The following is a 23440-nucleotide window of genomic DNA, read 5'->3' on the forward strand; positions in this document are numbered from 1 at the left end:
TGACTAAACTCAGGCATGCTTCCATTATGAAGAGCCAAGCCAATGGACCCATTTAGCAACCTCCAGGCTTCTTCTGAGAAGAGTCCTGGTGTAAAGATGAAGTTCAAGGTGCAGAGCCAGATCTTACCCGTCACTCTCTGAGCAGACAAAGCCTCCAGGAGTGGTTTTATGTGCATTTCTTCACAATATGCCACAATCACAGTTGCTGTGGATGTTTTAATTATATCTACAATTCGGGCAACCTTTTGCTGGGTGTAATGGAAATGAATTTTCTGAAGAAAAGCCACACACCCACCATTTTTGACAATTTGTTCCTTGAGATGTTGTCCACTTAATTCTCCTAAATCATCATCCCTAGTTAGGATTCCAACCCAGGTCCAGCCTAAATGATTCAGTAAGTAAGAAATTGCTATGTCCTGGGTCTTCTCATTAGGGACTGTCCGTAGAAAGGACGGAAACTGAAGTTTGTCTCCCATGACAGGATCCAAGGACCCAAAACTAATCTGAAAGAGAAATGTGATAAATTTAATATCTAAAAAATAATGTTACTTCATACAAAATATTCCACACTATTTTTAGCACTCTAATGTAGAGCCGACATGAAGTATTGTTATGATGGTGATATTCTTGGCTGTTTAAACTCAGTAATATAGTGAAAGAGGATCTGAGATGTCAAAGTAGTATCTGGCAGGGCAGTATTGTTTTATCAGTACACATTTTTTCTTACTTTCTGTTTTAATATTATTGTGCTATCTCTGACTAAGCATTTTAGTCCAAATTCTGTTTATTTTTCAAGTGCTTAAACAAAGTAGCTGGACAATCGTGAAATGTATTTTACTTACTTGACATAGGGTGGCATTCTCAGAAATGCTCCCAGTTCTACATGGAAGAAAACTGAGTTTCAGAGTCTCAATGTGTGAGTGACATGATAGTGCAGGGAAGAACGTTTTAGATTTGTTAGGACCTATGTACCATTTTGAAGACGAGGGAAACCTATTCCATTGGGATGGGCTCCACATTAACCAGGGTGGATCCAGGCAGCTGGTGCTCAATGTAAATAAGGAGACAGAGCATCTTTTAAACTGATGTAATCCTTGTCCTGCTCAGTTCTTGGGTACAGGGGCACTAGGAAGAGTTACAGACCATGCAAAGGCCATGACCTCTCTGGGTTCCCACACAGCCCTTGGGACTTTCCTCACACTTTGGGGCTCTTCTGCTCCCCAGTCATGCCACACCAAAAATCACACTCCACTTCAATACTGTTGTTCAAATTAAAAATCTTTACTGAACTGATGGCAGGGTCAAAACAAAGTCCTAAACAGTATACCAGTGGTTATTGCACTCCAGCAAAGTACATCAAGCACAAAAAATAAACTCAGTCTTGTCTAACAATTCAGACTTCCCCAAACAGGTCAATTCTTTGAGAAATTACCCTTCTTTCTTGTGCCCTCCCACTTCCCATCTGGTGGCAGATCTTCTTCTCATTTTTGTTTCTCTCTCTTTCTAGAGTCTCTGGCTGATTTACTTGGTCAGTCAGCACTCTGTGAATTTTCCTAGGCAGACTATTTCTCTCTCTCTCTGAAACCTCTCCGGTCTTCTCATCCAGCAGGTTATGAAAAACTCCATTCTTTGTCGGGCTTCTCGGGCTCCTCAGACTCTGCCCTTTTCACAGAAACTCTTTTCTCAGCTTACTCTGGACTCCCAGGATATTCACTCTTCTAGAATTCCTCCTACATCCTTCCAGTAAGGCATGGTCAACCCCCTCCACTGATCTCAGTCACCTTCATTGAGCAGGAAAACTTCATTTTCTCTTTTCATCACACCTTCCCTGTGGGGGGATAGGCCCAAAGGCACCTTTACACAGGGAGATTGCACCCCTTAGGAATCCAAATTCTGGAATCCTCACCACTTGCGTCCCACTGCATCACATGGTTGCAGCTGATTTATATTAGCTCATAACCCCTCCCAATGGGGAATGGTACACCTCAGCAACACAACTCACTACACTGACATCACACCAAGGGTAGGATCTACGACACAAACTGCTGGCATAACAGGACAGTTGAGACCACTGATGCTATAAATTGGAAGTGCAACCACTGGTAGTAAAGAGCAGATTCTGGCATTCCCTTACATCAGATCTTTGGGGAAAGCTGATAGTTGGAGTCAGGATTCTTTAAGAATACTGTAAAATCAAGGAAGTTAGACTATCCTGATAGAGAAGACATGATTAAAGTTGTGGTAGCTCAGGGGGGTCCAGTTGAAGAGTAGACAAATATAAATGCTCCCAAATTACCTGAATCAACTGTTAACAATAGGCAAGAGGTTAACAGGAAAAAAACAGATTTAGCTATCTCGAGGCACATGCCAGAAATCTAGAATGTAAGATCAGAGAATTAGAATCGATGGTACTAACTGGAGATATAGAAATAATAGGTATTTCAGAGACCTAGTGGAAGGAGGATAATCCATTGAACACTGTGGTATTAGGGTACAAAATCTTTTGAAATAACAGGGAAGATTGAAATGGTGATAGGGTAGCACTAATTGTTGAGGAAGGTATAGGGTAGAGTAGGATAAAAATTCTACAAGATACAAACTGGAATGGTTGTGGATAGACATTGCATGGGTGAAAGGGAAATATATAGCAGTAGAAGTATACTACTGTCTGCCTGACCAGAATAAAGAAACAGATTGTGCAATACTAGCATAGATTAGAAAGGTTAGTAATATTAATAACACAATAATAATGGGAGCTAGATGTAAAGCAGCAATAAAGCATGCCGAGAGATAATTTGAAAAGAATCCTGCCAAAGAGGGAAAAACTAGTAATATAAACTTTTTCAAGTATAGTACAGCAGGAACAAAACGCAACTAAATGACCAAGGAGTAAAAGAGGCGCTCAGAGAGAGCAATGAAATAGCAGAAAATCTAAATGAACACTTTGTTTCAGTCTTTACTGAAGAGGACATTGGGGAGAAACCAACATTGCAGCCATTCTTTGAAGGTGATGATTCTGAGGAACTTGAGCAAACCATACACAATTGGAAGATGTATTACATCAAATTAACAAGGTTAATAGCAGGAAATCACCAAGACCAGATGATATTTAACCCAGAGTTCTGAAAGATTTATTTATTTATTTATTTATAAATTTTTATATACCGCCGCTCATCAAAGATATCACGTCGGTGTACAGTGAACAGGAACTTACGCCGGAGCGTTTTACATTTAACAGAGTTATATAAGCGTTATACAATTAAAAAAGGCAAATATATAAATATTTGAACATAAAACAAGTAGAATCTTTTACAAAAACAGAACTATCATTTAGTTGTAACTTAACTGAGCTGAATTAAAACAACACTATAGAGTAAAGAGGGTTCAAGGGGAAAAAGGTAAAAGCTAAGGGAGAAGGTTAGAGGGTGATGGAGTTCTAAATAATAAGTGGTAAGAGGGGAGCGAAAGTGCTAATCTTAAATTAGGAGCAATATGGTAGAATCATTAGAATAGGAGCAGAAATAGGAGAAGTTAGAGATGGTATATAGACAGGGGGTGTCTGGTAGAAAGGCAGGGCAGGTAAAGGAGGGGAGGACATATTTATTTCAAGTATAGGCATGTGTGAATAACCATGTCTTGAGTTTTTGCTTGAAAGTTTTGGGAGATGGCTCAAGGCGCAGTTCGGTGGGCATGGTATTCCATAACAAAGGTCCAGCAAAAGAAAGCGCTCGCGCTTTGGTAGAAGCATAGTTATATAGTTTGGGCGAGGGGGTCTGTAATGTGGCAAGGTATTGATTTCTGGTGGGTTTAATAGAGTTTTGAAATTGTAGAGTATTATTAAACCATTTCATTTCAGGATTGTGGAGGGCTTTATGGATAAGTGTTAGTGTCTTATAGTGTATGCGAGATTGAATGGGGAGCCAGTGTAAATCCTTCAAAACTGGCGTAATGTGTTCCTTTGCGTTTGTATTAGTGAGGATGCGGGCTGCAGTATTTTGCAGGATTTGTAAGGGGCGGATGGCATTTTTAGGTAGGCCTAGGAGGAGTGAATTGCAATAATCTGTTTTGGAAAACAACATGGCTTGTAAAACTGTCCGGAAATCAGATGCGTGAAGTAAGGGTTTCAATTTTTTGAGTGTATGTAATTTGAAAAAAACACTCTTTAAGGATTGCGCTGATAAATTTTTTGAGGGCCATTTGGTCGTCAATAATGACTCCTAGGTCTCGGACTTGATGGGAGAATTGTATGTGCGTCGATGTTATTGGTGAGGTGGGAGAAGCATGTAGAGGGGTGGGAGGAGAAATGAACATGAGTTCTGTTTTTGTGGAGTTGAGGGCAAGTTGTAAGGAGGTTAGTAGATTATTGATAGAAGCGAGGGTAGTGTCCCAGATTTCAATGGCTTTGGGTATGGATTCCGTTACTGGAATAAGAATTTGTACATCATCAGCGTACAAAAGTGTGGAAGCTAAGATGGCGAGGAGATGGCAGGAGGGTAGGAGATAGATGTTAAAAAGGGTAGATGAGAGTGAAGAGCCTTGTGGGACTCCTTGCTTCAGGGGATTTCTTTGAAAGGTGGTTGCCAATTTTGACTTTATAGTTACGGCTTGGACAGGTAGGAAGTAAACCAGTTATGAGCAGTACCAGTTATTCCAATCTCGTGAAGGCGTTGGAGGAGAATTTGGTGGTTAACGGTATCAAAAGCCGCTGAAATATCCAGGATTACTAGAAGATGAGGTAGATTTTTATCTAGGCTTTTGAGAAGGTAATCAGACAGAGATAAGAGCAGGGTTTCAGTACTATGTAGTTTGCGAAATCCGTATTGTGAGGGAGAGAGGATTTGGTGTTCTTCTAAATAGTCACTAAGTTGACGGTTGATAGTTTTTTCTAGGATTTTAGCAATACATGGGAGATTAGAAATTGGGCGGTACTTGGCAAGGTCTAATGGTCGAGCTTAGGTTTTTTTAAAGTGGGTTTAAGGATAGCAAATTTGAGAGAGTTAGGCACTTGTCCAAGTTCAATAGATGCATTGATAATGTTAGAGATAGGGCTGGCTATTAGATCAGGGACAGTGAGGAGGAGTTTTGTGGGGATGGTATCAGAGGGGTGAGAGGAGGGTCTAGCTTTTTTGAGTAGGGATACAATTTCAGTTGTTGCAGTGTTTTCAAAGATAGTTAGCTGAGGTGCAGAGTCTTTTGTGTGACAGAGGTTATTGAATTGGGGCAAGTGGGAATTGTGATCTCAAATATAAAATTGCAGACGTGCAATTTGTAATCTGTAATCTATCACTAACATCTGGCATCATGTGTGAAGACTAAAGGCTATGAAATGTAATACAATTTCTTAAAAAATCATTCGGGGGTTGATCCAGTGTACTACAGACTGGTGAGCCTGATGATGGTTGCAGGAGAAAATGGCAGACACTATTGTTAAAAACAAAATTTCTGAACATATAGCTTGATATGTGTTAATGGGGAAGAACCAACATAGATTTTGCAAGGGAAAGTCATGCCTTAAGAACATAAGATTTGCCATATTAGGTCAGACCAAAGGTCCATCAAGCCCAGTATCCTGTTTCCAATAGTGGCCAATTCAGGTTACAAGTACCTGACAAGATCCCAAAAGGTCGATAGATTTCATGCTGCTTATCCCAGGGATATGCAATGAATTTCCCCAAGTCCAAGTTAATAATGGTTTATGGACTTTTCTTCCAGGAACTTGTCCAAAGCTTTTTTAATCCCAACTGCACTAACAACTTTTAGTACATCCTCCAGCAACAAATTCCAGATGAATGATACAGAATAAAAATTATTCTCCCCCACAAAAAAATAGTTTCTCTTATTTTATCTAGTAACTTAATTGTATATCCTCCCAGTCTTTATACTTTTCAAAAGAGTAAACAACCAATTTGGGTTTAGCTTTCCACAACACTCATTACTTTACAGACCTCTATGATATCTCCCCTGAGCAGTCTCTTCTCCAAGCCAGAGTCCTAACCTCTTTAGTCTTTCCTCAAAGGGAAATCATTCTATCCTGTTTATCATTTTAGTCACTCTTCTCTGTATCTTTTCTGATTCTGCTATATCTTTTTTGAAATGTGGTGACCAGAAATGCACACAGTACTCAAGGTGTGGTTGCACCATGGAGCAATACAGAGGCATTATGATATTCTCTGTTTTATTTTCCTTTCCTTTTCTAATAATTTCTAACATTCTATTTTTTTGCTTGGCTGCTGGTACACACTGAACAGAGGATTTCAACATATTATCCTAATGAAGCCTAGATCCTTTCCTTGGGTTGTGACTCCCAATGTGGAACTCTGCATTGTGTACTGTAGCTATAATTTGGGTTGCTTTTCCCTACATGCATCACTTTGCACTTGTCCACATTAAAAGTTATCTGCCATTTGATGCCTAGTCTTCTAATCATGTAAGGTCCTTTTGCAATTTCTCATAATTTTCTTGTGATTGAACAACTTTGAAAATGTTATATCATCAGCAAATCTGATCACCTCACTCACTGTTCCTATTCCTAGGTCATTTATAAAAAAGTTAAAAAGCAATGGTCAGAGTACAGATCCCTGAGGCACTCCACTATTCATTTTTCTCCATTGAGAAAACTGGCAAACAGTCCACAAACTTAGAGTTTTCAAAGTACATGAATCCACTTTAAAAATTTGATTGTGTGTGTGTGGAATCCCACATGAGATAGATGTAGCTGGTATAATTTGGTATGAGTGGATTTATATGTATACTGTCAATAATTGAAAATATGCTCATGAATCCAGGTGATGCCTCAACTCCATCCCTCATGTTTGTGTCCAATGGGGCTATTTTCAAACAGCCACTTACATGAAAAAAAACAAGTTTTATGCTCATAAATGCCTTTGAAAATTACCACCAGTAAAAAAATGTAAGATAATCCACCAGTCTGCTCAGTGTAGATTGCTTCTCTCTGCTTCTCTATTACTTTGTCTCAATGAACATATAAATTCCCACTTAAAAAGCATCATCAGCTCTCCCTGGCCCTTTGTTTTTTCCTCAGCACCTCAACTCTCTTTCTGGCACTGCCCTCCATATCTGCCACAAGCATGTCCAATTTCTATTACAGTGCTGGCCACTTCCTATATCTGGGAGGCTGTTTCAGGCATTGCTGTCATCCTCTTCGATTCTTACAAGAACAATACTGAATCCAATATCCAGGCCCTCCTACATGTCTTATCTTCAACTTTTGTAACAATCCACACAGTCACCAACAATTTGTGAGACTGTTGGCTAACAACATCCAGCCTTCTCATGCTTCTTTCAAAAATGAAATTTCAGATCTGTTAGTTAAAATGTGTAACCTATCATTAAAATCATCCATTGTACCTAAAGACTGGAGGGTGGCTAATGTAACCCCAATATTTAAAAAGGGCTCCAGAGATGATACACTCAGACTGGAGCCATGCTACTCCAAATTCAAAAAAAAACTAAAGACATGGCTCTTCCGACAGGCCTTCCCAGAATAAATTTCTCCATTTACCTTACTCTTCTCAACCCTCTCGAACAATCTTCACATAAGCGACTCTCAAATTGTATACTGTTTATAGCCTCTTGTAAATACTGTATATAGTCCTTTGTAATTAATTTTTCTGTTTACCTCTCAAAGTTGATGTTCCCTCTCCTTCATACTTCCTGCACCATGTATTTACTCCCTTCCATTCCCCTCCCTGTTAATTGTATTTTCAATCTTTCAGTTACAATGTAAACCGGTATGATGTTTGCATACTAATACCGGTATATAAAAGTTTTAAATAAATAAATAAATGATCCAGGAAACTACAGACCAGTGAGCCTGAATTCAATGCCGGGAAAAATAGTGGAAAGTGTTCTAAAGATCAAAATCAAAGAACATATAGAAAGGCATGCTTTAATGGCAGAGAGTCAGCATGGCTTTACCCAGGGCAAGTCTTGCCTCACAAATCTGCTTCACTTTTTGAAGGGGTTAATAAACATGTAGATAAAGGTGAACCAATAGATGTAGTGTATTTGGATTTTCAGAAGGCGTTTGACAAAGTTCTTCATGAGAGGCTTCTAAGAAAAGTAAAATATCATGGGGTAGGTGGCGATGTCCTTTCATGGATTGCAAACTGGTTAAAAGTCAGGAAACAGAGTAGGATTAAATGGACAATTTTCTCAGTGGAAAAGGGTAAACAATGGAGTGCCTCAAGGATCTTTACTAGGACCCATGCTTTTCAATATATTTATAAATGATCTGGAAAGGAATATGACGAGTGAGGTAATCAAATTTGCAGAAGATACAAAATTATTCAGAGTAGTTAAATCACAAGTAGATTGTGATAAATTGCAGGAGGACCTTGTGAGCCTGGAAAATTGGGCATCCAATGGCAGATGAAGTTTAGTGTGGATATGTGCAAGGTGATGCATTCAGGGAAAAATAACCAATGCTATAGTTACACAATGTTAGGTTCCATATTAGGAGCTACCACCCAGGAAAGAGATCTAGGCGTCATAGTGGATAATACATTGAAATAGTCAGCTCAGTGTGCTGTGGCAGTCAAAAAAGCAAACAGAATGTTAGGAATTATTAGGAAGGGAATGGTGAATAAAATGTATAATGTCGGTCACGTGATGCGGTGAGCCGGGTGAGTCGCGTTCGCCTGAGCTCTGGGAGCTGACCCCCGAAAACGGAATAACACCACCGTTAACGCGATCCCCTAATAGCCGAAAAGCTGCAAACAGGACGGAGAAGTGCAGGGCCGACGAGTTTTGGCGGAAGCGAGGGACACAGACGAAATAATGGCCTCAAAAGCGCCTAAAAAAGACAAGCTCAAGGCAGTAGGAGCCGAAGACAAAATGGCGGACGGCGGCAGCTCCGTGGAACTAATGGCGGGCGAAGACAGAGGGATCGAAAAACTCACAGCAGCGGTAGTAGCAGCGCTGGACCACAAATTTGCAGGGCTTAACGAAAACTTGACAGCCCTAAAAGAAACGCTGGGGGACATTGGGCATCGGATTGAAATTGCAGAAGGAAGAATTTCAGTAGTCGAAGAAGATAACATGGCGATGGCAGCAAAAGTAACCGCGTTGGAAACAGCAGTGAAAGCAGCAGAGGATAAACTAGAGGACCTTGAAAATAGGTCAAGAAGGAACAATTTAAAATTTATGGGCTTACCGGAGTCGATTATAGAGGGTGACCTGAGCAGTACATTGGAAGGTTGGCTAACCCAGGAACTGAAGCTTACTGACATGGAGGGTAAGATAAAAATTGAAAGAGCGCACAGATTGGGGGCAAGGAGGGATTCGGAGAGGAGACCAAGGCTGGTAATTGCAAGATTTCTTGACTGGGGCCAGAGAGCTGTAATCTTGGCTGCTTATAGGAAGCTTAAAGCAGTTCAATATCAAGGGAAAAAGATCATAATTTTCCAAGACTACTCAGCAGCAGTGGCAGCCAAGAGAAAAATGTTCTCCAAAACGTGTCAAGATTTGTATAACCAGAATACGCGCTTTGCATTGCAATACCCAGCTACGCTTAAGATTTGGAGTGAAGGAAAAATCTTCTCTTTTGACTCCCACCTTAAAGCGGAGGAATGGATGGCCAAGGGCTCAGGCCATACTTGAAGTGAGGACTTGCAGTCCCAGCAGCAGAACCGGTGGTATTTGGCCATAATGCTAAAGGTTAAAACATGGAAAGCTTTTGCTTCTGTTATATGTGGTTGTACATGGTTGGAAGTTTCCTAAATTGTTATGTTCCTATGTTCCTGAATTTTATGTTTGACGCACACTAGGGGGTGATCGAGACATGGTTTAACAATCCCAAAGTTATCTAACCAAGGGGAAAATTAAAAAGGGGATTTTGGTTACAAGATCTGGTTCAGCCTTTTAAGCAAGGTATGCATGAGAGGACTTGTGTCTCATCTATAGCTTTCTACAGATACAAAAGAGGATTCCAAATGTAAATTATTGCAAAACCATATCATAGTAAGTTACATACAATAGTCCTCATAGGGTGTAGGGATTACAGGTCTAATTTGAAAGGTTAGCCTATGGGTGACGATATCAGGAATACCAAGTATAATGAAGGTTTCAGTAAGATAGGTGGTAAAGTCTAGCAGGGAAACCTAAGGCGGTAGATAGGGGGGGGACGCTTCCGAGCGCAATTAACACGGACCTCGACCCCCAAGGATATGGGGGTGGTAACACCGAAGGGAGATTTCAGAACTCAAGAGGGGGGGAAGATTCAGAGACATACGGAGCACTTGAGTGGGGGCGGGCGGGGAGGACTAGGGGGATCTGATACAAGCACTGGACGAGCATTAAGGGATATAGAAGGGTTCGCTGACAATCACGTTGCAAATATACGAGACCTGGGGGCCCAGGCTGGGAGGCCTCGAGGAAAAGACATTGTATTTCAGGTACAACAGTGGTGCCTCATTAAGTCAGAAAAATGACAGCAATCAGATGTGGGTCATGGAATGTGGGAGGTATAAGTTCGCCGGTGAAGCGGCAGCAAATACTTAGCGCCTTACAAAGGAAAAAAATAGGCATTGCATGTCTACAAGAAACTCATTTGAATGCCGATGAAAGCAAAAAATTGAAACGTAGTTGGGTGGGTCAATGCTTCTTCTCCCCGGCCATACATAGAAGGGCGGGAGTCGCCATATTAATTCACAAAACCGTCACACTAGAGGTGACTCACCAACTCACTGATGACGAGGGAAGGTATTTAATAGTGGTCGGAAAAATTAAGGGCAAAGAATATACTTTCTGTACAGTGTATGGCCCGAACTCCTATTCTCATTCTTTCTTTCAAACACTGGTGGTCAAACTAATTTCCGTTGCCAGGGGGTCGCTAATGCTCCTGGGAGATTTCAATTGTGTCAGTGATCCACTGATGGATAGAACAGGTCAGGGGAATATCAAAGTAGGACGGAAGGTAAAAGGTATTAGCTACTTATGCGCGGAATTGAACTTGATGGATATATGGCGCACCCTGCACCCAACCGAACATGATTATACTCATGTTTCGAGAGCACACGCTACATTGTCAAGGATTGACTATGTTTTGATAGACGAAGCTCTATTTCCTAAGATTAATAAAGCTGACATTGGCCCCATTGAGATCTCTGACCACGCAATGATCTGGATTGACCTCAAAAGCACAGAGGCTAATCCCGGTTCTATGCTTTGGAAATTTCCAGGTTATTTAGCTGATAATCAGAAATTTCAGGATTTCTTAAAAAACAAATGGAGGGAGTATGAGACCCATAACCAGCAACATAAGACTGACCCGGTTTTGTATTGGGCAGCTGGGAAAGCGGTGATGCGTGGTGAAATTTTAGCCTACCAGATCGCGAGATCTAAAAATATGCACAATCAAATTAAAAGACTGGAAGCGCAACTTAAAACAGCTAAGTCACGTATGATAACCTCTAACACTGGGCAAGCTAGAGCAGAATATCATGCCATTCTGCACTCCTTAAACGATTGGCTACATAAGAAAGCGCAGCAGGCGCTTCTATTTGGAGAGCATAAATTATTTAGATATGGAGACAAGGCGGGTCGGCTCTTAGCTAGTATGATTAAGATTGCTCGAGGGAAAACATTCATCACTAAGCTTAAAGATAAGCAGGGAAACCCCATTTCTAAGCCTACAGATATTTGTGCCGCTTTCCGCGACTTCTATTTAAAGTTATATACCGATGATAGACGTGGTGGTACGGAACATGAGGTAGAATTCTTTAGAGATCTAGAGGTACCACGTATTCGACCTGAACAACTAGAAAAGATAAATCAACCCATTAGCTTGGTAGAAATAATAGGAGCGATCAAACTTAGTAAAAGAGGCAAAGCGCCAGGGCCTGATGGCTTTAGTGCGGAGTATTATAAGTCATTGCTATACCAAATTGCTCCAGACCTCTTGCTATTTTTTAAGGAGGCGCAACAGAGACGGCAGTTTCCTAGTGACTTTACTAGGGCCTACATAACTGTTCTAGAGAAGCCGGGCAAAGACCTAGCGCTCACATCTTCGTACCGCCCAATTTCCCTATTAAACTATGAAACCAAGATATTTGCAAAAATTCTGGCGGATAGACTCGGGCAGGTCTTCCCAACTATAATTACCAAAAATCAAGTAGGCTTTGTACGGGGAAGGGCGATCAGTACGAATGTTACTAAACTACTGATAGCCTTGGAGGAGTGCCAAGCTAATGAGGTCCCAGCCCTAGTAGTTGGATTCGACTCCGAAAAGGTGTTCGATAGGGTGTCTTGGCCTTACCTATTCTCTGTGCTTGACAGATATGGGTTCCAGGGAGACATCGTACGCAACATTGCTATGCTATACAATGCCCCGACATCGGCTATACTAGCTAACGGTCATGTGTCGGAAGATTTCCAATTATATAGGGGTACGAGACAGGGATGCCCCCTGTCGCCCTTGCTATATATCCTAACAATTGATCCTCTGTTAAGAAAAATTGAAGAGGATTCAACTATTACTGGTTACAAGTTGAGGACACAGGAATTTAAAGTTTCTGCCTTCGCAGATGATGTGTTAGTATTCCTAACTAGGCCGCAGCTCTCATTACCAAAGGTACTGGACCATCAAAGGTCCTTTGGCATGTTTGCCGGGTTAAAGATAAATGAGGAAAAGTCTGAGGCCATGGACATAGGAGAAGGGGTCAGGACAACCTGGACAGGGAACTTTCCCTTACGATGGGTGAATCAGTCTATGCGGTATTTGGGGCTACAACTCACCAGAGAGGTGGGACAACTTAGAGGGGCAAATATTCGGCCATTACTTGAGAAAATGGAAAGCAGATTGAAGACCTGGGCCTCGCTTTCATTGTCTATAATGGGTAAAATAAGCTTGCTCAAGATGATGGAGCTACCGCGCTGGCTTTATATACTCCAGCAGATTCCGTTCTGGCTGACCAAATCGGAGATGCAGCAAATTAATCGGGCAATACGAAATTTTGTGTGGGGAGGGAAAAGGGCACGTGTGTCCTTAATATCCCTGATGCGCCCCTATGACCAGGGTGGTTTATCTTGCCCCAATTGGAGAGAGTACAACTTGGCCTGCTTATTACGTCATATGCAGGACTGGCTGCGAGGCACAAGTATGTATACTCCGTATGAATTTGTTAAGGAGTGGACGCATCCCTATAGACCAGAAAATCTGCTCCAAATTGAAGCAGCAAGAGTTCCATCATCTTATAAACGTAGCATCATACTACAGGAATGTAGAAAAGCTTGGAAATTTTTGTGTAAAGAAAAATTGGGATGTTCAGGGTTAAATATACAGTTTTTGACCTTCAGAGGTAACCCTCTATTTGAAATTGGGCTTTCAAGCCCCGTGTTTCGCATATGGGAAACAAAGGGATTGGCTAGAGTGGCACAGCTGTGGGACGAGAGCATTGGTTCTGTGCGGAGCTTCAGTGACATACAGAAAACTTATGGAATAGACTCGAAGGATTTCTATGCCTATCTGCAAGCTAGACACTATATGACTACCGTACATAGACCTTTGGTAAGCGGACAACAGTTGAAGTTGTTACCGGACTTCTTTATGCCGCTGGGAAAAATTTTAAAATCTTGCTCCGACTTCTCGAGAGCATTAAGAGAATTAAGACAAGAAGAGACTCTGGTAGCAATCCAAGGCACGTGGAAGGACCAGGCTGGAATATGTTTGACTCTGAGGGACATAGAACGGATATGGTCGGACTGTTTGAAATCTACAGAAAATGTCCTTCTGCGGGAGACAGGATATAAGGTTTTACGTGGCATGTACATGTCCAGAACCAGGATGTTTATTGCCAAACTAAGCGATACGGACCAATGTTTGAAATGCAGCCAAGAACCAGGATCCTTAATGCACATGCTCTGGCATTGCGCCAAGGTCAAGCAGTATTGGTCACAGGTGACTGATGCCCTGAGCCAAATTTTACAAATTGCGGTACCTCTGCAAATGGAGGTATGCTTACTACGATTCTTTCAAGGCACATTGGACAATTTAACAGACTGGGACAGTTTATTCTTGAGGAAAGCGTTATTAGTGGCGTTACCACCCATCATGACTGAATGGATTACCATGGATATGCCACGAATTGAACAGTGGAAACACAGGCTCTACAAGCTTCTGCAATTCGATTATATGACAGCGAACCTTAAATCTCCAGAGGCAAAAACGAACTGCCAAAAGATTTGGAATAAATACTGGAACACTCTCACATTACCCATGCAGGAATGTGTTAAGAAGGGAACTATCCCTTAACTGTCTGAAACAGATAAAGGACGCATTGATCATTGGATGTATCGATCCCAGGGTGGGAGGGGGGGTGGGGAGGAGGGGGGGATGGAAAAGGGAGAAAAATTAAACTTCAAAATGCAATTTAGCATAGCTTACACAAACCATTAGGTAGTGTGACAAATTAATGTATACCAGATGTATGTATGAGAGCAAGAGTTTGTAATCTGCGAAAGGTTTTGTTACTATGGTTTTCTTTTACGATGTAATAAACATTTATTAAAAAAAAAAAAAAATGTATAATGTCATAATGCCTCTGTATCACTCCATGGTGAGATCGCACCTTGAATACTTTGTACAATTCTGGTTGCCGCATCTCAAAAAAGATATAGTTGCGATGGAGAAGGTATAGAGAAGGGCGACCAAAATGATAAAGGGGATGGAACAACTCCCCTATGAGGAAAGACTAAAGAGGTTAGGGCTGTTCAGCTTGGAGAAGAGACGGCTGAGGGGGAATATGATAGAGGTGTTTAAAATCATGAGAGGTCTAGAACTGGTAAATGTTAATCAGTTATTTACTCTTTCAGATAATAGAAGGACTAGGGGGCACTCCATGAAGTTAGCATTTAGCACATTTAAAACTAATCGGAGAAAGTTCTTTTTGACTCAACACACAATTAAACTCTGGAATTTGTTGCCAGGGGATGTGGTTAGTGCAGTTAGTGTAGCTGGGTTTAAAAAAGGTTTGGATAAGTTCTTGGAGGAAAAGTTAACATAGAAAATAACAACTGCTATTACAGCATCAGTAGTATGGGATATTCTTAGTTTTTGGGTACTTGCCAGGTACTTGTAGCCTGGATTGGCCACTGTTGGAAACAGGATGCTGGGCTTGATGGACCCTTGGTCTGATCCAGTATGGCAATTTCTTATGTTCTTACCCTGATCACTTTGTACAGGTTGCTCAACCATCATGATAGTCTGAAGCAGCTGTCCCACTGCTATTAGGGTTGTAACCACTGTTATGTGCAAATTACTCCAACTTTCTTGAAAACCTGTTGTAGTTGTATTGATGCAGTAAGGCTTGTAACTGCTGCTCCATGCAGGCTATCCCAGTACTGTTAGAGTTATAACCATGGCAACCTAATACAATCATATGAGGGAACCTCTGACATCAGTTTTCAGTGATGCTGTGGTAAGGTAGTTTGGAAAAAAAAAGACATGGGGAAGAAAGAGAATTTTATGATGGAGGAAAACAATATAGAGTATGTTTATATGAACATTTGGAAGCAGGGCTGTTGTTTGGTGTAAAGTAAATCACTGAAAATGGCAAACAGCATAATACCCAGTCTGACCATTATCAGTCTTCTGCAACTTCCCACTGTCACTGAAGGAGCCTGAGATGCCCACATGATTCAGTGACCAGTAGGGATGTGAATAGTTTTTTGACGATTTAAAACAATTGTCAGATATATTTTAAATCGTCAAAAATCGTTAGAGCCGCGATACAATAACAATTCCCCCGATTTATCGTCAGAAAATCATAAATCGGGGGAGGGGGAGGGCGGGAAAACCAGCACACCAAAACAACCCTAAAACCCACCCCGACCCTTTAAAAGAAATCCCCCACCCTCCCGAACCCCCCCAAAATGTTTTAAAGTACCTGGGGTCCAGTGGGGGGTCCTGGCGCAATCTCCCGCGATCTCCCGCTCTCGGGCCACGGCTGCGTTAATAGAAATAGCGCCGGTGGCCCTTTGCCCTTACCATATGACAGGGCAAAGGTAGCGCCGGCGCCATTTTGGTTCCTGACACCCGACGTCACGAGTGCAGGAGATCGCTCCCGGACCCCCGCTGGACCCCCAGGGACTTTTGGCCAGCTTGGGGGGGCCTCCTGACCCCCACAAGACTTGACAAAAGTCCAGCGGGGGTCCGGGAGCGACCTCCTGCACTCGCGCCGTATTGCCAATATTCAAAATGGCGCCAGCACTACCTTTGCCCTCACTATGTCATACGACCCAAAGGCTAGCCCAGCACGAGTATATATGTTTATGCAGCTCATTATGAGGTACAGTCCTAAATGTTCTACGACATACGACATACGACCTGTATGACATAGCCACCGGCGCCATTTCTATTAACGTGAGCGGGAGATCGCGGGAGATCGTGCCGGGACCCCCCCCCAACTGGACCCCAGGTAATTTAAAACATTTTGGGGGGGTTCGGGAGAGTGGGGGATTTGTTTTAAAGGGTCGGGGTGGGTTTTAGGGTTGTTTTGGTGTGCTGGTTTTCCCGCCCTCCCCCGATTTACGATTTTTAACGATTTTTAAAAAAAACCAAACATGACGATCAGATTTCCCTCCCCCCCAGCCAAAATCGATCGTTAAGACGATCGATCACACGATTCACATCCCTAGTGACCAGCATTCTATCTGGTAAAGAATTTAGAACATTTAGGACTGTACCTCATAATGAGCTGCATAAACATATATACTCGTGCTGGGCTAGCCTTTGTCAGGGCCATCTTTCTTAGAGATAATAAGCAAGAGTGACCCTATCCAGGATTACTGTTGCTTGCCTGACTCTGTCCCCTGCAGTTGCTCCTTGCTAATGCTCTGACTAATATTTCTGGGCTGATGTTTCTTTGGCAGCAGCAGCACAGGCTACAGAGGATCTGACAGGGTGCAGAAGAGTCTATGTCCTTGCAGCCGATCCCCCTCTACCCTCATATTTCAACTTTAAAGTGGAAGAGTGGAAGAGGAGTGGCTGCAGGGACACGGTTCCCAATGTTCTGTCAGCCTTCTCATGACTTGCGCGCTACTGCCATTGTTCTGTGCTGCTGAGGTAGGAAGAGGATATGGAGGCTAGAAGAGAGGACCAGAGGAGGCAGAGGTAACCAGGGAAAGAGAAGACAGAAGAAATGAGAGAGGAGAAGAGACAGAATGTGGAGTGTAGGATAAGAGAAGAAAGAGGAGATTAATGGATGGTGGGGCAAAGAAATGAAGAGGAGATGGAGGGAAGAAGAGATGGGATATTATGAAAAGGGAGGTGAGAACAGAAAAGGGGGATAAGGGAGAAGAGTTGGAGATATAAGAAGGGAAGAAAAAGTGGATATGGAAAAGTGGTGATAGAAGAAGGGGAAGATAAAATAGAAATGACGTGAGAAGATTAATTAACTATCCTTTCCAGTTAGTTCATGCACTAAAAATGTGGGTGTTTGGATTGCTCTCACATTTCTTTTTGTGAGCATGTCAAACAGATCATCAGAACAGGTTTTTTTATGCTGAGAATGCTCTTTGGGTTAAAAAATTTACTAAAAGAAGCTGACATTTGCACTGCTGTTCAAGCCTCAGTTTTGCCTGTAGCTTGCTTTTGCAATGCAATTTACATTGTCTTGCCTGCTGTAACTTTTAAGACCTTTGCAGCTGCTATTAAATGCCACTGCCAGATCGATCTCAGGCAAGAAGCGTCACAATCACATCTCTCTAGTGCTGATGTACTTGCACTGGCTTCCTGTCAGCCAACGGGTTCAATATAAGATCGGAGTAACTGTGCACAAATGTATTTCTTCAAATGATTCCCCTTGGGCCAATGCACTCGTTCGGCTTTACCAGCCCTCCCGTTTAGCAAGCTCTCAGTAATGTGGGCTTTTAGATGGTCCTTTAACTCGTCAGGCCAGACTTGCTGAAACAAGAGACTGTTCTTTTTCAGTAGCAGCACCTGCATTCTGGAACTCCCTACCAGAAGAAGGGTTTCAATTATTAAACTGCACCAAATCATTTAACGTAGCACTGAAAACTTTTCTGCTTCAACAGGCTTGTTTTACCATCTAAGGAAGCCGGAAATGTAAGTGCAGCTACATGCTTTCTGCTAAGCTAATCTGTAGTTTTAGAGTTGTGCTTGTTATGCTTGCTTAAATTTCCTATTTATTGTGTATGTTGAAACTGTACATCACTTAGTCTACTGTATATAGGTGATTTATAAATCTTAATAAAACTTAAAAACATAAGATGGAGAAAGAAAGGGGTGATAGAGGGATGGGTAGGAAAAAGAGGAAAGTACCCCCATGACTTAGTAATTTACAGGGTCATTCATCAAAATGTGTTATGGTGTTAATGCCCGCGATAACGGCATAACACATGCGATTGTCCTGGTACCATGAATGCAAATTTTTTAAAGGGGTGGGATTAATGAAAATGAGGGCATTATCACACTGCGCAATAGCGTAATGCATGTTTTTATTACTGGAAATAAGTACTCCTTTTTTTCCTGGCATTAAGCTATGCAAAATGGCCAAATCAGCTGTAATAAAGATTATATTTCTGGGCTTGGTGAGGAGAGAGAGAGAGAGAAATATTCTTTATAAAGTCTTCAAAAGTAGTCCACTATTTATATCACTATAGGGGGGCTAACTAATAACTCGAGGTGAGGTTTTAGTGGTGGTTTGGGATTTTGGGGCCAGTTTGACATGCAGAGTCCATCAAGTTAGGGTGAGAGAGAATACTGTAGAAATCTCATCTTTGTGAGACTTTCCTCACTCCAAATGACTTCAAATCTTCGCTGAGGTGTACTATGCTGTTTGTATGTCTCACTCTGCATGTCAAACTGGACCCCAAACCCTAAACCTTACCTCAAGTTATCTGCTGGCCCTCTGATAGTGATATAAATAGTTGACTACAATGAAGCTCTTATAAAGAATATCTTTCTCACTCTCTCTCTCTCCTTCTCTCTCCCCTGCCTGCACAAGCTGGATCACATCCACCATTCTAGCTATGATAATCATCCTTCTTTATAATTACCCACTGCACTAATGTTCTCTGTCAGCTATTTCATGTTAGTTTTCCATGTTTGCGAGTAAAATAGAGTTTATCTGTTGAGGCTTCATATATACAAAGAAACTGATTCAAGAAGCAATTTTATAGATTGTGGAATTTATGTCAATGAACTGATCGAATGGACAGAAATTCCTCAATACTATAAAATGAGGAGCAGAAGAGACATCAGACATTTGAGAGAGGATGAGCTATTTTGAATTTGAGGAGAGGGAGGAAGAAAGCTATCATTTAGAGAAAGTGGCATTTGGGGAGTGAAAAGAGAAAAAATAATCAAGGAGGTGAGAGGACTGGAATTTTTATAGATTGCAGTTTGGGAAGAGGGAAATGAACAATGTGTAAAAATGAAAGATGTAGCAAAGAAAAATGTGTCATGGACACAAACTGAACAATAGCTTAAATTGTCCAGTCATGTGTGTCTGAATATAACAGAGCTTGTGTATTAACACAGTTCTTATACAGAAACTTTGAAGTCAAAATCTGAGGTATAAATTCAGTCAGATAAAAGTAAATCCCCTTCTTAGACAAATAGGTTTAAGTCAAAGAGAATTATGGAGAGATTCCTCACTGCTGGGTGGAAGTACCAATGATTTTGCCAGTAACAGAAAATCAATCTGTGATGCAACTAGTCTTCCACCTTCCACAGCTGCGCGAGATAGGGGGACATCACAGCTCTATTGCTGCTGGTCAAATATAATTAGGCTTTCTGATTTTAGGTTTTAACCCATCATCTCCGATAAAACAGCCTCAATGCAAAGACACCCAAAATATTTGTTTATTAGATGAACACTGAAAAACACCACTTTCCCCAGTACTCTCTCACCCTCCCCCCCCCCCCCCCATTGCCTACACTGGATCCTCTGCTTTGCTTGTGTGCTTTTTCAATGCCAATGACTCTTCAACTTCACAAATATATGTAATTGATTCAACTAGAAAAGGTGCCCAATAATAATTGATGATCAGGTTACCAATTCCTATCAAAATAATGTTGAGCTGTTTCACTATTATATCAGATGTATTTGACTATCCAGATTATGATAATGATTTTGTTGTTCATCTTTTGTAATAATAGTTTTGAGTTATCCAAGTCATGCAATTTGTGACTCATTCTTGGATAGTTTGGTAGGGTGTATAAAGAAATGGAACAAAAATAAAATAATAAATACAATAAATATAACATTATGAAGATATAAAGATTTTAAAATAATGACTTATTTATATGTGGTAAATGTCCACAGATAATTTTTAATAAACATAAAATATAATCCATTTGCTGTCCTACCTGAGGGAAGTTATACAGTCCAAGGATCCTGGCTATAGGAATGGATAATGTTGCCATAGAGTCTCCTACAATCCCGGCAACTGGCTGCAACAGATAACTATCATTATGCATTATGGATTCTGATTCCTGCTTCTCCCATAGCAAGGACATGGCTCCTTGGAGTGCCCTGGACTCTGACACACATGAATCATATACCTTAAAGCCCAATGTTATGTTTGGCAAAAGCTGACTGTTTTGGTTGATTTCTGCTATGGCAAACACCATGGCCAGTACATCCCGGTAATAGCGAATATGGAATCTGTAAAAGTATTAATTGTTCGAATAGGTTTCAGTTATTCATTAGGCTCTGGTTTTAGGAAGCTATCAGATCAGATTACAATGGTTTGCCTTAAAAGCTAATGCAATGAATTTCAGCAGCTCCACCTTTCAGTGTCTATGGATTTAAGTTAAGCTCACTATGAACATTTTCTTTTATATTTTGCAGATAATTTTCTAAGCCTAACATGTCATGGAAGCAAAATCTTTTAAAATGCTGCTCCTCAATAAAAATGTGCAAAGAGTTACACTTTTAGAATCTGTTGGCAAGTAAGAAACAAACTGAAAGGCTCCCAATATGGACTCAATAAGTGGTACTAAGAAGCAAGGCTAATTATTGCAGTAATAATGTCACAGAAAGCCAGGGCACATTCTCCCTGTGATAAATAGTCTCATTTGGAGTGAAGAGAAGGTGAAGCCAACATAGATGTTCCCTTAACACCCTGAATCTACAGATATACCTATAAGCACAGATTCATCTAAATATGTACATGCATTTTATTTGGCTCTGAAAAAACCCAGATCTGAATATATTTGATCCCAGTCATAGTAAGAATAACTCTGGGCTGGAGCTCTTCCACAGTCCTGAAGCTCTTATTATTAGAGATGTGAATCGTGTCCTCGATCGTCTTAACGATCGATTTCGGCTGGGAGGGGGAGGGAATCGTATTGTTGCCGTTTGGGTGTTTAAAGTATCGTGAAAATCGTGAAAATCGTGAGCCGGCACACTAAAACCCCCTAAAACCCACCCCCGACCCTTTAAATTAAATTCCCCACCCTCCCGAACCCCCCCCAAATGCCTTAAATTACCTGGGGGTCCAGCGGCGGTCCGGAACGGCAGTGGTCTGGAACGGCCTCCTGCAATTGAATCGTGTTGTCTTCAGCCGGCGCCATTTTTCAAAATGGCGGCGCAAAATGGCGGCGGCCATAGACCAAAACGATTCGACTGCAGGAGGTCGTTCCGGACCCCCGCTGGACTTTTGGCAAGTCTTGTGGGGGTCAGGAGGCCCCTCCAAGCTGGCCAAAAGTCCATGGGGGTCCAGCGGGGGTCCGGAAAACGATCTCCTGCCGGCGCCATTTTCCGTACGGAAAACGATTTGCGGCAGGAGATCGACTGCAGGAGGTCATTCAGCGGGGGTTCCGGACCCCCGCTGAACGACCTCCTGCAGTCGATCTCCTGCCGGCGCCATTTTCCGTACGGAAAACGATTCGCGACAGGAGATCGTTTTCCGGACCCCCGCTGGACCCCCAGGGACTTTTGGCCAGCTTGGGGGGGGGCCTCCTGACCCCCACAGGACTTGCCAAAAGTCCAGCGGGGGTCCGGAATGACCTCCTGCAGTAGAATCGTGTTGGTCTATGGCCGCCGCCATTTTGCGCCGCCATTTTGAAAAATGGCGCCGGCTGAAGACAACACGATTCAATTGCAGGAGGCCGTTCCGGACCGCTGCCGTTCCGGACCGCCGTTGGACCCCCAGGTAATTTAAGGCATTTGGGGGGGGGGTTCGGGAGGGTGGGGGATTTAATTTAAAGGGTCGGGGGTGGGTTTTAGGGGGTTTTAGTGTGCCGGTTTTCCTGCCCTCCCTCTTCCCCCGATTTACGATTTTTTGACGATAAATCGGGGGAATTGGTATTGTATCGTGGCCCTAACGATTTTTGACGATTTAAAATATATCTGACGATATTTTAAATCGTCAAAAAACGATTCACATCCCTACTTATTATTTTTTAATTGGAAAAATAGGATACAGGGTGAAAAATTACACCTGGTCACCTAAAAATTGTCAGGGGGAGCCACTGCCACAGAAGGAGGTTCAGACTAAGGAAGATCCACACCAGTGAAGGGGCTTCAAACTCAGAATGAGTCACAGAGACCTGAGTCTCCCCTGCCATCCAGAAGAGGAAAGGAAGCCAAAAAAGGCTTAAAGGAATGGAAGAGAGAAGAGATGCTAGAGGGTAGAATGATTTTAAAAAATAGATAAAAGAAAATACCCAAGGGAAAAAAATCCAGAAAAACCCCCAAACTCAAACCAAAAAAACTGAAAAATAGAAAAACAAAACAAAATAAATCTGAGCAAAAAAGCAAACAATAAAAGTATGAAATAACAAAGCAAAACTAACAAATAAAGTTAAAAAATGTTGTGAGGAAAAATGTTTTGCCATGGATCCTAAAATATTTGGTTAGTGCTCAAGTTTTCAACATATGTTTGTTTACCCAACTAAAGCAAACTTACCTTATATAAATCAAGCTTGACTTAGCCATACTGACTAGATTAGAGTTTACCATACTATGGTTTGGGACCCCAAATGGGGACACAAAACTTTCAGCTGGGGTCACAAGTCCCTCAAATGCTAGCACTCTTCAGGTGCCACAAGCAGCAGCAATAATAATATAAAGCCATGTGGGGCCTGTGAGCCAGCATGCATTCAACAGTGCGTGCAGTGGTCCTGCACTTGCATCAGTTTCTGTGGTAACAGGAAGCTCTGTGTGAAAAAGGAATGGGGCTACTGCACGACAGTCAGCTTGCATTGCCTTTCGAGCACCTCATTGACCTTCATTACTGATGCTGTTTTTTGCTTTCAGATCACTTGTCAGACTTGGGACCAGTCACGAAGGGTGACGAGGGCTGAGTAGTGTACATGGGTTAATGGAAATTGCCAGCTCTTCGGTCTCCTCACCCACCATTGAACCAACCCAAGACACATTTTGCCCCTATCATCAGCCTTCCCTCTATTCTACCCAGTTGTCATCCACCTTTGGCCTACGACTCAAAA

This window comes from Rhinatrema bivittatum, chromosome 2, assembly GCF_901001135.1.
Source record: "Rhinatrema bivittatum chromosome 2, aRhiBiv1.1, whole genome shotgun sequence".
In the NCBI taxonomy this organism is placed as follows: domain Eukaryota; kingdom Metazoa; phylum Chordata; class Amphibia; order Gymnophiona; family Rhinatrematidae; genus Rhinatrema; species Rhinatrema bivittatum.